The sequence below is a fragment of the Polypterus senegalus genome, chromosome 1, assembly GCF_016835505.1.
Source record: "Polypterus senegalus isolate Bchr_013 chromosome 1, ASM1683550v1, whole genome shotgun sequence".
NCBI classification, from domain to species: Eukaryota; Metazoa; Chordata; class Cladistia; order Polypteriformes; family Polypteridae; genus Polypterus; species Polypterus senegalus.
Genome location: NC_053154.1, coordinates 53,340,785 through 53,353,611, shown reverse-complemented (window position 1 = coordinate 53,353,611; position 12,827 = coordinate 53,340,785). Strand labels below are relative to the sequence as shown.

Sequence of the window (12,827 nt, the reverse complement as noted above, 5' to 3'; positions counted from 1 at the left end):
TTTTCTTAATCTTTCCTTGTGCCAAACAGTACAGGACCACCAGTACTCACACTAGTAGACATAGGGAAAGTGTCTATCCCCAAATGATAAAGTTAGCCATAATTACAATACTGTACATATTCTTGCATGTACACTGAATAAATTGTACATTTATGTTTCATTCTATGTGTGCATGCCTTTTATGTGTGTGTGTGTGTGTGTGTGTCTTTTTGTTGGCAATTTCTACCACGTTCCAACCCCCAAGAACGATTAAAGGATTATACCAAAAATGGTAGTTTATTATCTTTAGAGGTTTTCATATCTACTTCGCTGAAACAGTTTTTCAGAACTCTGATGCGATTTTCTCTGTAGTCCAATTCATTTAGGTAGATATGGTGCAGTACCAAGCAAACTCTAGAATGGTTCTTGTTAGGTACGAATTTGATTTACAGGAAATACTGTGCATTGTGGGAAACATATGCACTGGTAACCTCAGTTTAAAAATAAATACACACATACATACAAGCTCCTTTTAGAACCACCATTCAATCAGCTCAATCCTAGCACCTGAATCATCCTTTCATCCTTCCGAGTCACTTTAACTCTCTCTTGATGAGATAGCAGTTGACCACATTAAAAAAAAAAAAAAAAAGGTTTAAATGGATTTGTTATCTGGTAGCTCAAACCACATAGAGAGTTGATGATTTAACACCCTAATCTACAATACAACAGTGATATGCACATGTTTTTGTTCTTTAGTTTGCCTTATACAGTTTCTTGTATTAGGAATTTGTTAATTTTCGCATACCACTTGGGGTCAGAGTGTAGGGACAGCCATTGTACTGTGGCCCTGGATAAATTGCATTAAGGGCCTGGCTCTAGGCCCTGCAGAGTAAGATCTCTTTTGGCAGTAATAGGGATTAGAACCTGCAACCTTCCAGATACCAGTGCAGATCCTTAGCCTCAGAGTCACTACTCCGCCCTATATGGTTAGGCGTCCTCTAAACGTGGTCACACTTTGAGCATGATACAGACTCTGGACACACATCAACTTTGATACAGTGAAAAAAAAAGTCAATCAAACTATTCAAAGGTAAACATTAAGATGTGATTTGACATAAACTAGATAAAGGTCTCGTTCATATAGTAAGCTACTAAAAAGTAAATATACAAGATCATAAAGTGAAATTAAAGTCACCTAATATGTTCACTGTCTAAACGAAATTGAACCACATCACTGTATACTCTCACCAGGGCTTACTACTTTCTTCTGCACAGTCACCTAGATAAAATGTGTTCTCTGTGACAAAGTAACCCATCATTTTGATGTACTTACTAGTAATCAGATAACAGGTATTCAGCTCACAGGCCTGTATTTGGTAAACAAACCACATAATTACGTAAATGTGGTGGTGCAGAAGCACAGCTCCCATCAAGCCTTTAATACAAATTTCCCAAGGAAAAAAACAAAATTCCAAAAAAAGAAGTCCACAATCTGCCATGTGGTGTTTATCGTTACAATGTGGTTGGTTTGAAATTTTGCTGTGTGAAAAGCAACCAAACTAACTGGAGGCTGAAAAAAATGAGCTGATCGTGTACTGATTCAGTACAAAGCTAATAGTATGAGTGTGAGAACACCTTTAGAATTCCTAAATAATTGAAAAAAAAGAGAGATCTCAATTAGGGAACACAAGTTTTCAATCTAAAATCTTTTTTCATTAGTTAAGCGAGAAAGAAACACACAGGTTATTGAAACACATTGACATAGAATTTATTGCAAGCATTTTACATTTTAAACTTAAAAAAATAATTTAAATATTTTATTAACTGCTTATTCAAACAGTAAAAAAATAAGTAACCAATGTTTCCTGTTTTCCCTGCAGAAAAAAATCATTTAACATATTATTTTACAAACACACATTGACAGAAAGTTTGTACATTTTCAACATTCTAAAACCAATCATATTTCAAATTATATTTTAAAAATAGTTTTCTGAGAAAATAACACTTTCTTACATTGTTGAACAAACTCAGAGAATTTTGCAATAACTGATTATTTTATGGTATAATGTATTCCTATTGGCATCATGCCATTATGTTGTGCTGCTACTAAACAATTTAAAATCTTGTCATGGTGTTTATTTTAAACTAGAAAAAAGGAAATAAAACATACATAACCATCATTTAACAGAATTAAGAAGCCCCCAAAACATTTATCAGGATATTTCCAAAAAGTAGGCATTCAGAAGCTGATTGAATTTGATATCATCACTGAGAATTTTCTCCAGCAAATGTTTTCAATAGCACTTATTGTCTATTAGAATGTGTATTTGATAAACTTTTGACATCAAAAAAGAACAGACTAATTTGTAGTATATTCTAGATTTATATGAGATATGTGTATTAAAATGTCATCAGAACATGTAAAGCTGTACTTTATTGCAGAGAATGCCATTAAATTAATAGTTTTGATAATTGCAGTTTTAAACATTAAAAGGTAAATATTAAATGTGTCATTAGTGCTTTAGAATGATGCAGAATACTGAATCTAGGCAATTACTAAATATATTTTGCACACCTTCTCACCACTCAGAAAGAATAACCAGCTGTACAATCCACAGAAGTCATTCAGGCTCATTTTTCCTGAAGCATACAGCATGTTCTAAACTATACCACTGCAGTAACTTTGACTCCACTTAAATTTTTCTTTTTTGTCCGTAGGACATTTTAGGCTAATTTTGAAACAAACAGCACTAGGCTCATTACTCAAAAATATTTTTCTCTTGCTGTACAAGTATATAGCAATTGTGTACATCACACATATAACAGAAAGATCCAAAATGCTTAAGATTGTTTTTCCTTTAAGTGAGAGGAAAGCTGCAGGATGACATGTTGCCCAACTGCAGGTAGACATTCGTAGAAGAAATTCTGAAAATTAGAAAAAAGAGAAATGAGATTAGAACTGTAAAGAAATTACGGGAAAAAACCTGTATGCCTTCAATATGTTAATCATACAAGGTAATATACGCAAATGCTTTTCGAATAAACTCAGAAGCTTAGAGGTACACCAACATGCAAAGGCTAGGCCAATTACTTTTTCACATGCCATATCTGGAGGTGATAAGGTTCAAGGTTTCTTTATTTAGTCATGTTTACACAAGAAAACATGAAATTTGCCTTCTCAGTTGCATCTAATAACAGACATAATGAAAAAAACAGACAAATAGAAACAAGAAAGGTTAAGGTAAGGCAGTTAGATAATACATATTTACACCAAAAAAAAAAGGTTACAGGATATATATCAAAACCTTAATCATTATCTCCGATATTTGTTATTCAAAAGTCATATGGCACTAAAAAGAAAGGAGTTTCTGGAGCGATTTCTGTGGGTTGTCAAAGCGACTGTCCTTCCTGATTTACTGAACTTTAGTTCTTCATGTAATGGATGTCTGTCATTAGTTGAGATGATTTCCAGTTTCTTTAACATTGCCCTCTGACACACACTAGTCAAATCATCCACATCAGCCCCAATAACTTTAGCTGCATACTTCGTAATCTGCTGGAGCTTTTTTGAGTTTTGGTTTGTCAGACTATTAAACCAGGCAATGAAACTAAAAGTGATCACAGACTGGATCATACTGCGATAAAAAGACAACATGAGGTCCTTGTCTACTTTAAATAGTTTGAGTTTATGGAGGAGAAGTAAGCGCTGGTTGCATTTACAGAATAATTTTTTTTGTATTCGTATTCCAGTTAAGATTGTTATCTAGGTTAGTTCATAAGTATTTATATTCAGTCACTATTTCTACCTCCTCTCCCAGAACTACATTGAGTGAACATACAGATTTCATATAGACATATAGATTTTAAATCAAATATAATTTCTTTGGTCTTTTTTACATTCAGAGTGAGAGAGTTTTTATTGCACCAGTTTACTATACACTCCACTTGATTTAGATAGTGGCTTTCATCCTCCCCATTTGCATCCTATGAGCATGGTGTCATCTGCATACTTGAATGGATCAGTGGTCATTGTTCTGTCTCAGGTCACTTGTGTACAGAGTAAACAGTAATGGTGATAAAACACACCCCTGCGAACTTCCTGTGTTTGAATAAATGACTATTGAAAAAGTGTTCTGTACTTTAACTGTCTGTGAACGATAATGTTCATGAGTATAACTCCTAAAGCGTCACAGATGTAGTGAAAGCACATGCCATATATTTAAATGGTATGTTGGTGACTAAAATTAAATCTACCAGTTACACTGCAGATAAGATATGCCTTTTTAATATTCTAAGTCTGGATATTTATACAAGATAAGCAATAACAAGGTCTGATTAATTATATAAGACATATTAAGAACAACAAAACGCAAACAGTTGTACAAGAGTTTGAAATAACAGATTAACTCTTTTGAGGGCTGATTTTTTTTTCTTCCAAACAAAAAAGCACACAAAGCAATGGTTTCACACAGAAATCAACATAAAATGTCTCCTGCTGTGTGCCGTGGCTGCTAGTTCGCTAGGAACATGTAGCAGGCTGGCTGCCAGGTGGTCTTCACGTGGTGCGGGTTGGTTGTGGCGATCAGTGCATCTCAATCCGGTTTGTACCTTGTTATTATAAGTGGCGGCCCTGTCAGGCAATCGTTGTTGTAGGTACATCAGCTACACAAACCTGTTCTGCACCATGATCATCAGGGGACTGATCAGCTGATGCTGGTACCTCATATTTGTTTTTGATCACTTGAATCAAAATCGGAGTCCGATAGGTCAGAGTCCAATTCAGCGATGATTGCAAAACATCATCCACAGAGTATTTTGCTTTACGCATTTGCTTCGATCTCTCGCCAGATATCGATGCCATTTTTGCTGTTGTTTTCTCCTCGGCACTCACACTTGAGTGCAGAGAATCACAGTCAAACCATTGAAGCTAATTCACCATTTACAGTTTATTACCACCATCAACCCCTCCTTTTGACAAAAGTCAACATCCACCCTGAAAGAGTTAATGTAAAAATGCCACGATTGATTTCACACAGGAAGACTGAAAGTTTGTACAAATACAAAAAATGAGGGAGAAATTTGGATAATTAAAGCACCAGGATTTTGAGACATTTGAAAACTGAATCAATTTGAATCCTTCGTTAAATATTGCTGTTTTCAAGTTTTTTAACCAGCTAATAATGCAAATACTAATCTTATAACAGCAAATGCTGCAAACCTAACAGAGTAATTCTTTGACATGTTGCTGGAAAAACAGCTGAAAAGAGTTTGTTTAAATGAAAATATCCTGAATTATCTTGTAATCTGCTAATTTAACACGTAGCTATAATAATCTTTTATGGAATATTTTTGGAGAGAAAATGTCACATATACATTTAGAATGTACACATGGTAAGATAAATCAGGTAACCCCATTTGTAATAGTGTGGGAATCCCCATGTCTATCACACATTAAAACTCAAAATCTGCATTGCATTTTGATATTTATGAATGTCAATACTAGTTTACTTAAATTATATTTCAGTCACTACTTAAATACTGATATATCAGTATTTAAATCTATTGTTACTGTTAGTATTTTGATATTTTATATTCTACTAAGAAATGAACAATATTTTTATCTTTATAGAGATACTTTTTAATAAAAAGTGGTTGAATGGAATTTTTATTTTTGCTGTAGTATCAAACTGGCATTGAGTATCATGAATTTTTTACTGGTATTGTTATTAAATACAAAAATGCTAGCATTGTGACATCCCTACTAGTGATGCCTTTTTAACTTTCCTGAAATATATTTTAAGTTAATCACTGTGCTTCAAGAAATCAGGCAGACTGGAAAGTAAGTTAAATCCCAGTAATGGAAATATGATTTTTTTCATTTGCATTTCATAGCAATTTTGAAACTGAAAATCTAATTCAATCTGTAAGTTATACATTTTAGTGTTGTCTTCAAAATTGAATCTATTGCTTTTGTTTTGACACTCTTAAGCACATTTTGTCTGTATAAAACATATATACAATATGCAAAAATGAAACTTTGCTTTAGGCAAGTTAATGAATTTTCTTTTCCACGATATTAATTAAACTGTTACCAAATAAGATGTTCAATACTAATCTGTCTGTATGTTTAATAAACCTTTTTGCATTTCTTTATGTGAACTTTTAATTATGTCCAAAAAATGCTATGTATTTAATAAAAACATAAGAGTCTGATCAATATTGTGTCCCCATATTATTATAACTACCATAAGATAGATGGGAGTTCAGATCCTATGAACGTGCTTCCACAGACTCACCATAAACTTAAAACAGATTGAGAGACACAGAAGTATGAACCTGAGGCATTCTTTATTTAGAGAATAGAGTAAATAAAAAAGAAAACACAGATTAGCACTGGAAAGGCCTGCTTGGATAGCTGTGGGATATAAATGCGTGGGCAACTAACTAGTGTGCCTGGTATTTTCAATCTTTTTTTACCTCTCAAGTGGCGTTTCCTTCAAGCTAAATTCTGGGGATTTGCCAACAGTATCCTGAGATACACCTACGTAGCAAATCATTCCTGATAACTATCTCTTATGTTCCAAGTGCACACCATAGATGGGTGAAAGGATGGGGTTTTAATTTAACGGTTGCAGAGTGAGAGAAATTTATGTTTGCAAGATGCTTCTAGAAGGGATTATCACATTTCAATATTGACATAATTAGTTTACTCCAGAACTGCATAGATAAACAACTGAGTGTGTTTTGGGAGCTGGAGTGACCGGCTGTGTAAGTGACTCTACTATTGAGTTGGTTTTAACCTCCATACTGACACTGTTTTTAGAATATTATTAGTTGAAGCACTGCAGTATTCATTTGAACATCGTTTGGATCTGCTGATGGTTTTTAATAAAAGCATTAATTACTCATGCACCCACACCTTGATACATGTGTGTTTTCTCATTTGCCTGGTTCATCGTGGTTATGACTATTGACGGTTGGGGTTCAAGAGGCTCCCAAAATGAACAGGGAGCATTGAACAGACCTGCACCATTACTCTGCCTTGGCAAGTTATTGGAGTGTGTGAACATTTCCCAACCCTGGTAAGCTACGTCCAAATGAGGACTTTGTGATAAAGTTTAATATCAAAAATGAACATGTGTATGACTTCAACAACAAAAGACAGATTATAATATGTACATTTCCTTAACACTAGTCACATTGCATGTGTACTTAACCAGTTAATACCAAATGTACGAGTGTTAAATATACAGTGATCCCTCGCTATATCACACTTTGACTTTCGCGGCTTCACTCTATCGCAATTTTTTTTCATACACGCTTACGTCACTACGCATGCGCTTTGTGAGAACTTTTATCTAAGCCCCACGATGGCTCCTAAACGTGCTTCTTTTTCTAAGCCTTCTGACAATAAAACTAAGTGCCGGAGGAAGATGCTTACTATGCAGGAGAAGGTGAAACTCTTGGATATGATCAAAGATGGCAACCTACAAAAACCTCCTCACGCATATGAAAAGACAGCGCCAACAACTGCCTATCAAGATGTTCTTCAGCCGCGCACCCAAATACCCACTGCCTACTCTTAGTTCTCCTTCAGTGGAAGAAGACAATGATGCATCTGCTGAAGATACTGCACCATCTGAAGACTCTACCACTGAGATTGTGCCTTCATAGGTTAGTGGTTGTGTGTAAGAACTGTGTGTGTAATTAAATGTACAGTACAATAACCTACTATATAAAAGCAGTCAGGATTGTCCTTCCGTCCTGTGAGTGCAAAGCGTAGCGGTATTCCGCTTATCACAGACTTACTACTTACGGCTTGCGGTACGAAGCGACGCGATGTGAGCATAGTTCTGGTGCTCCCATTGTTCCCTTGCTTTTGTGCGCGATGCGCTAGAAAAATAGACAAAATTATGTCTCTGGAAATAATTAATGTTGATGGAGTACAGATGCCTCACCGCGTAGTAAATATCAGGGGAGATGGTGCTTGCTTATTCTCATCTATAGCTTATTTAGTGCATGAAACTCCGTCTTTAGCGGTACAGATTCGGGCTGACATTGTATGACTTTGGACAGGCACTCGAGGGGATAAAAAAAACTTTTGGGTTTTCGGGAGATGTTATGAATGGGCACTTTGATGTTCTCATTCCCCACACTTACATGCCTGATGTACACATGGAGCGCACACAAATTGAGGATAAAAGTCGGTCGCCTTAAAAGGCGGGTGAGCCTAGTAATAATATGATATTTGTAACGTCTAATATGTCTTATTTTCTCTAATATATTGGGTAATACAAGTGTAATGGTGACTAAAGTGTGTTATTTCATGTCTAAAGGGCTCTAATAATGTTAAAAAACGTATTTAGAAGGTCGTAAACAGGTTTTCTATACTGTAACTGCAAAAATATGTGATTTATAAATAAAGAATCCTACTTCACGAGAATGTATTTATCACGGTAGAGTCTGGAACGGATTAACCATGATAAACGAGGGTTCACTGTAGTATATTTGCATGAGACAATGTTACAATTAAATATCTAAAAATACTCATGTTATGTTCATTAATTTATAATAAAAGGCTTTATTAGTGAAATACATACATACCTGTTTATTTATTTTTAAGATATCTGCCCAAACATACACACAAACATTTATCCAATAAATGAATGATTTAGTCCTGTGGACCCATTGAATGGCACATTTTCAGGACAGCACTGCCACATCACACTCTAGCCACAGGCCTCAGAATGAAGTCCTGTTGCTGTTCAAGCCTGCCACAGGAGGTCTGTAGCCAGGCTTTATTGGAGAATCAATAGCATAACTAGAAAGTTTGACCATATAACTCCTGTCTTTAAGTGCTTACACTTGACTTAAGCATGGGGCAGATTTCAAAATCCTCTTTTTTATATATAAAGCTTTAAATGGCCTGGGCCCTACTCACTCACTGAATTTATCATTATATACAAACCAGTGTACATATTATGATCAAGATGCTAGCCTACTGAACTTTTTAAGAATTAATAAAACAACAGTGAAAAGTCAAGCTATTAGCTGCAGGACCCTGAAGCTATGGAAAGATGCTCGATACACCTTTAGTATTAGCTTTCATATCCGGGCTGAAGAATCACTACTTTATTCCAGCATAAGTTGATTAGAGCTGATATTTAGCTGCTCTTATTGCATCTCAGTTTGTCACTTACAGAAAAAGAACAAGAAGGAGGCTGCAGACACCATGTTGCAACTGGCAGAAACAAATTACCAAGTGTAGATAATCAGCTGAACATAAAAACTGCAGCAGATGATACAGCTATAAAAGAGACTGACTTGAAATCAGTGGCAGATGAGTTCAGAAAAAAGTGTATGCCCGTAGACTGTTTGAGAAAGTCATACATCAAGGAGACATATTCACAACCACACACATAATCCTTAAATTGAAGCTATTAACACTTGCTGCCTGGAGGCCAACATGAAGTGGGGAAAAATAATTTAAGACACTATCAACTTGTTTCTGAAATAAGGACGCCATTTTAGAGTTCTCACCCTTCAACCCAACACACATATAGGAAAAAGTAAGGTGAAATTCACATAAGGTATTTGTCTTGTTTGAAAAAGTTATACGTTAAAGTGGCAGCCTGACACTCTAATTAAAACATACTTTGTAAATTACAGTTAGATGTAGCTGTACTAGAGCTGCAACAACAAATCAACATTATCAATAATAATCATTTATTAAAAATGTTTGCAATGATAACTTTCATCGATTAGTTAATTATGTTATTAGGCCAAGTATGTTGTGCCGCGCAATTGCGTCACTACTTTCTTCAGTTATGAACACATTTGAAAAAATCTGGATTGTTTTCCACTCGACTTTCTTGTATATGCTGAGATTATATAATACTGTAATTGTATGAATATGTCAGATTGTGAAACAAAACTTGTACCTGTTCTATTTTCAAGTTTATTTAATAGTTCTTTTACCGGATTAGATACATTTCCAATTAAAGTGTTATTTTGTGATTGTACCATGTAATTTCTTTGCATTGTTAATAAGTTAAATAACAGTTAAAAATAATAACATGCACAACATAGTTATTAAACTGTTACTAAATAAGATGAATAATTAGATATTCCCACAATTATATATTATTCTAGGCCTGTCTTTAATTCTTTCATTCTATTTATATGAAAAATGAGAGCGTAAAGGTGTATGCAACTGACTAATTTTCTTCTGCCTCTGCAATGCTGTTTGCTTTTTAACTCTGATTTTCATATAAAAAATTAAATGTAGGTAAAAAAAAAAATTTCAGGCAATCTGAAAAATACCAAAAATGAGAAGAAATGTCAATTAATTCACGAACAGTACAAAACTGATGAAAGATCAAAACATATATGAATACAATTTGTTGAATTAAATGTAAGGACAAAAAAGTAAATGCGTAGGGCAAATCAGAAAGGTACGGTATGTAAATTTCAAACTTTTAAATAATATCTATATTTTATTTAAAAATGATCTCTTACCAGAAAAAACATAAAACAATGATTTCATTGATCTTAATATATTTTATTAAATTACCGATAAAACTAATTTCCTTCATTGACAAAGTAATGTGTAACAATGAAAAACAAACTTATCAACTGTTAAGAGTTCATATGTAGCCAATCATAAAAGATAAGTTTTGAACACAAATACATACTAGGTTGTGTAATTTCACCAATGAATTGATAACCTTTTGTGTATACAAACTATAAGTTATTTTGTTAAGGGGATTGAGGAGTGCCAAATTGCCAGTCTTTTGTAAAACACCACACGTAAAAGCAATACAAAATTTGGATTCTTCTCTACTTTTGTTATACCTGTTCAGCTAAAGTAGATACCACTTCCGGTTGTCAATTTATAATGAAACATCACATCTGTGTGCTTCTTACAAAATTACAATCACTTATCTTTGTTTATAAAGCAAGTTTATATGGCAAAGAACTACTTACAGAAATGCGATCAAACTGAAATTTCAAATCTGATTGTTTTTGTGGTCAGTAATAATACCACTTCCAGTCCCCTGATCAAGATCAAATTTTATATCTAAGTAATGATCATACATAATTTAAATTATTTATTGTATCTCTATTTATATAATGGTAGGTTGTGCATATGTAATACTTATGAGGCCTGTTAAGATATCATTTCCGGTTATCTGATTAAGATGGAAGTTCAATATCTATGTGTTTCTTACCCTAACTAATGATGATATAAAATTTCAATTATTTTTCTCTTCTTATAATGCAAAAACTACTATACAAAATTTCAATTAATTGTTTATTTAAACTATGTACCAGTTCATTTAAAAATGTTTGGAATGTGTTAAGGTAAAGTACCACTTCCGGTTGACGTATGTTGTTGCCCTAAAGTTTATAGAAAACTAACATTTAAATATAACACCCATATGCCAAATTTCATTTATCTAGCTCAAAGCATTCCCAAGTTATGTTTCCGTATATACATACAGACACACAAAGACATAATTGCAAAAATTGTCAGAACGTGTTCAGGAGCGCATGAAACATGGAGGTTCATCAAAATCTCGAGGTCAAATTTTTTTCGTGATTACTATACTTTTGAGAGAGTAAAAGACATACAGTAAGCAAGTGTCGGAAAAGACACAAGAGCACAACAGAGAGGAACAAACATTTGAACAGGACACGTACGGTTACAGGCTCTGTGGAGGAGGACAACTCACCGTTATCCCAGTAAGTTGAATGTTGATTCAGCATTATGTGATACTGATGCATAAGGCAGTGTTTGCTAGGCTAGACATAATGATATGACATTCGGTTTGAAGTAAGGAATAATTCAAGTCATAGTCCAGCTCTCTACAATGCAAATAAAACTCTAGCATATTTGACAAAGTTTTATGATAAGTGACTAACGTGTGTTATTAGCCACCAGCCAGTAAATGTTCAGATTTTCACTTGCCATATATATGTATTTTTGACGCAATCAGACTGCTAAATTATGGTACTATATTACATGCTTGCATTTACGTGTAACGGTTGCCTGTGTATGCATACAAAAATGGCTGTGAAAAAGCGTATGTCCCTGTCTGTACAAATTTTTTTTTTTTTTTATTACAGCCTCGTGTATAAAGGAAATCAAAAACGCACCAGTGAATCCAAGAGCATAGCAACTGTGACTGACAAGCATATTGCTCATTTCAAGTGAAAAGGCAAGAGCGGTGTGGAAAAGCAACAATTCCAGACTAATTGGCTATCAGACTTCAAATGGCTTTTATACAATCAAAGGAAGATGTGATAATGTACAAGTGTTGCTGCAAGAAGCTTAGAGTAGCCAGTATAAACAGATTTTGTGTCAGGATCACAGTTTTAAAACGTGAAAATCTAATAGCATACTATTAGTATGCTGGCTGCAGGCAAATGTGCCAAAGAATCTGCATGGGTAAAATGTTTCCAGACACAAAAAAGACGAATGATTAAGTAATAATTCTAGCACTTTTTTCACTTACTCAAATCGCTCTCCACCCAGGGAGGACCCGGGAAGCAAACCCACAATCTCCTTACCGCTACTAATGCACCACCTTTATTACTATTTATCTATACTAATAAAAGGAAAATCCCTCACTGACTCACTCACTCATCACTAATTCTCCAACTTCCCGTGTAGGTAGAAGGCTGAAATTTGGCAGGCTTATTCCTTACAGCTTACTTACAAAAGTTAAGCAGGTTTCATTTCGAAATTCTACGCGTAACGGTCATAACAGTCAACAACGCCCGCCATGTTGAACTTTCTTATTTATGGCCCCATCTTCACGAAATTTGGTAGGCGGCTTCCC

General features: G+C 34.5%; 1 protein-coding gene across 2 annotated transcripts in view; it reads right to left on the bottom strand.

Moving 5' to 3' along the window:
• Positions 1 to 1,725: 1,725 nt before the first annotated feature.
• The window catches only part of cry2 (cryptochrome circadian regulator 2), a 60,029-nt gene continuing 48,927 nt past the window's right edge, over positions 1,726 to 12,827 (bottom strand). For both annotated transcript variants that reach the window (XM_039749148.1, XM_039749138.1), the window contains one exon: positions 1,726 to 2,907. The gene's annotated coding sequence lies outside the window, so the exon portion shown is untranslated. The remainder of the gene's footprint in view (positions 2,908 to 12,827) is intronic.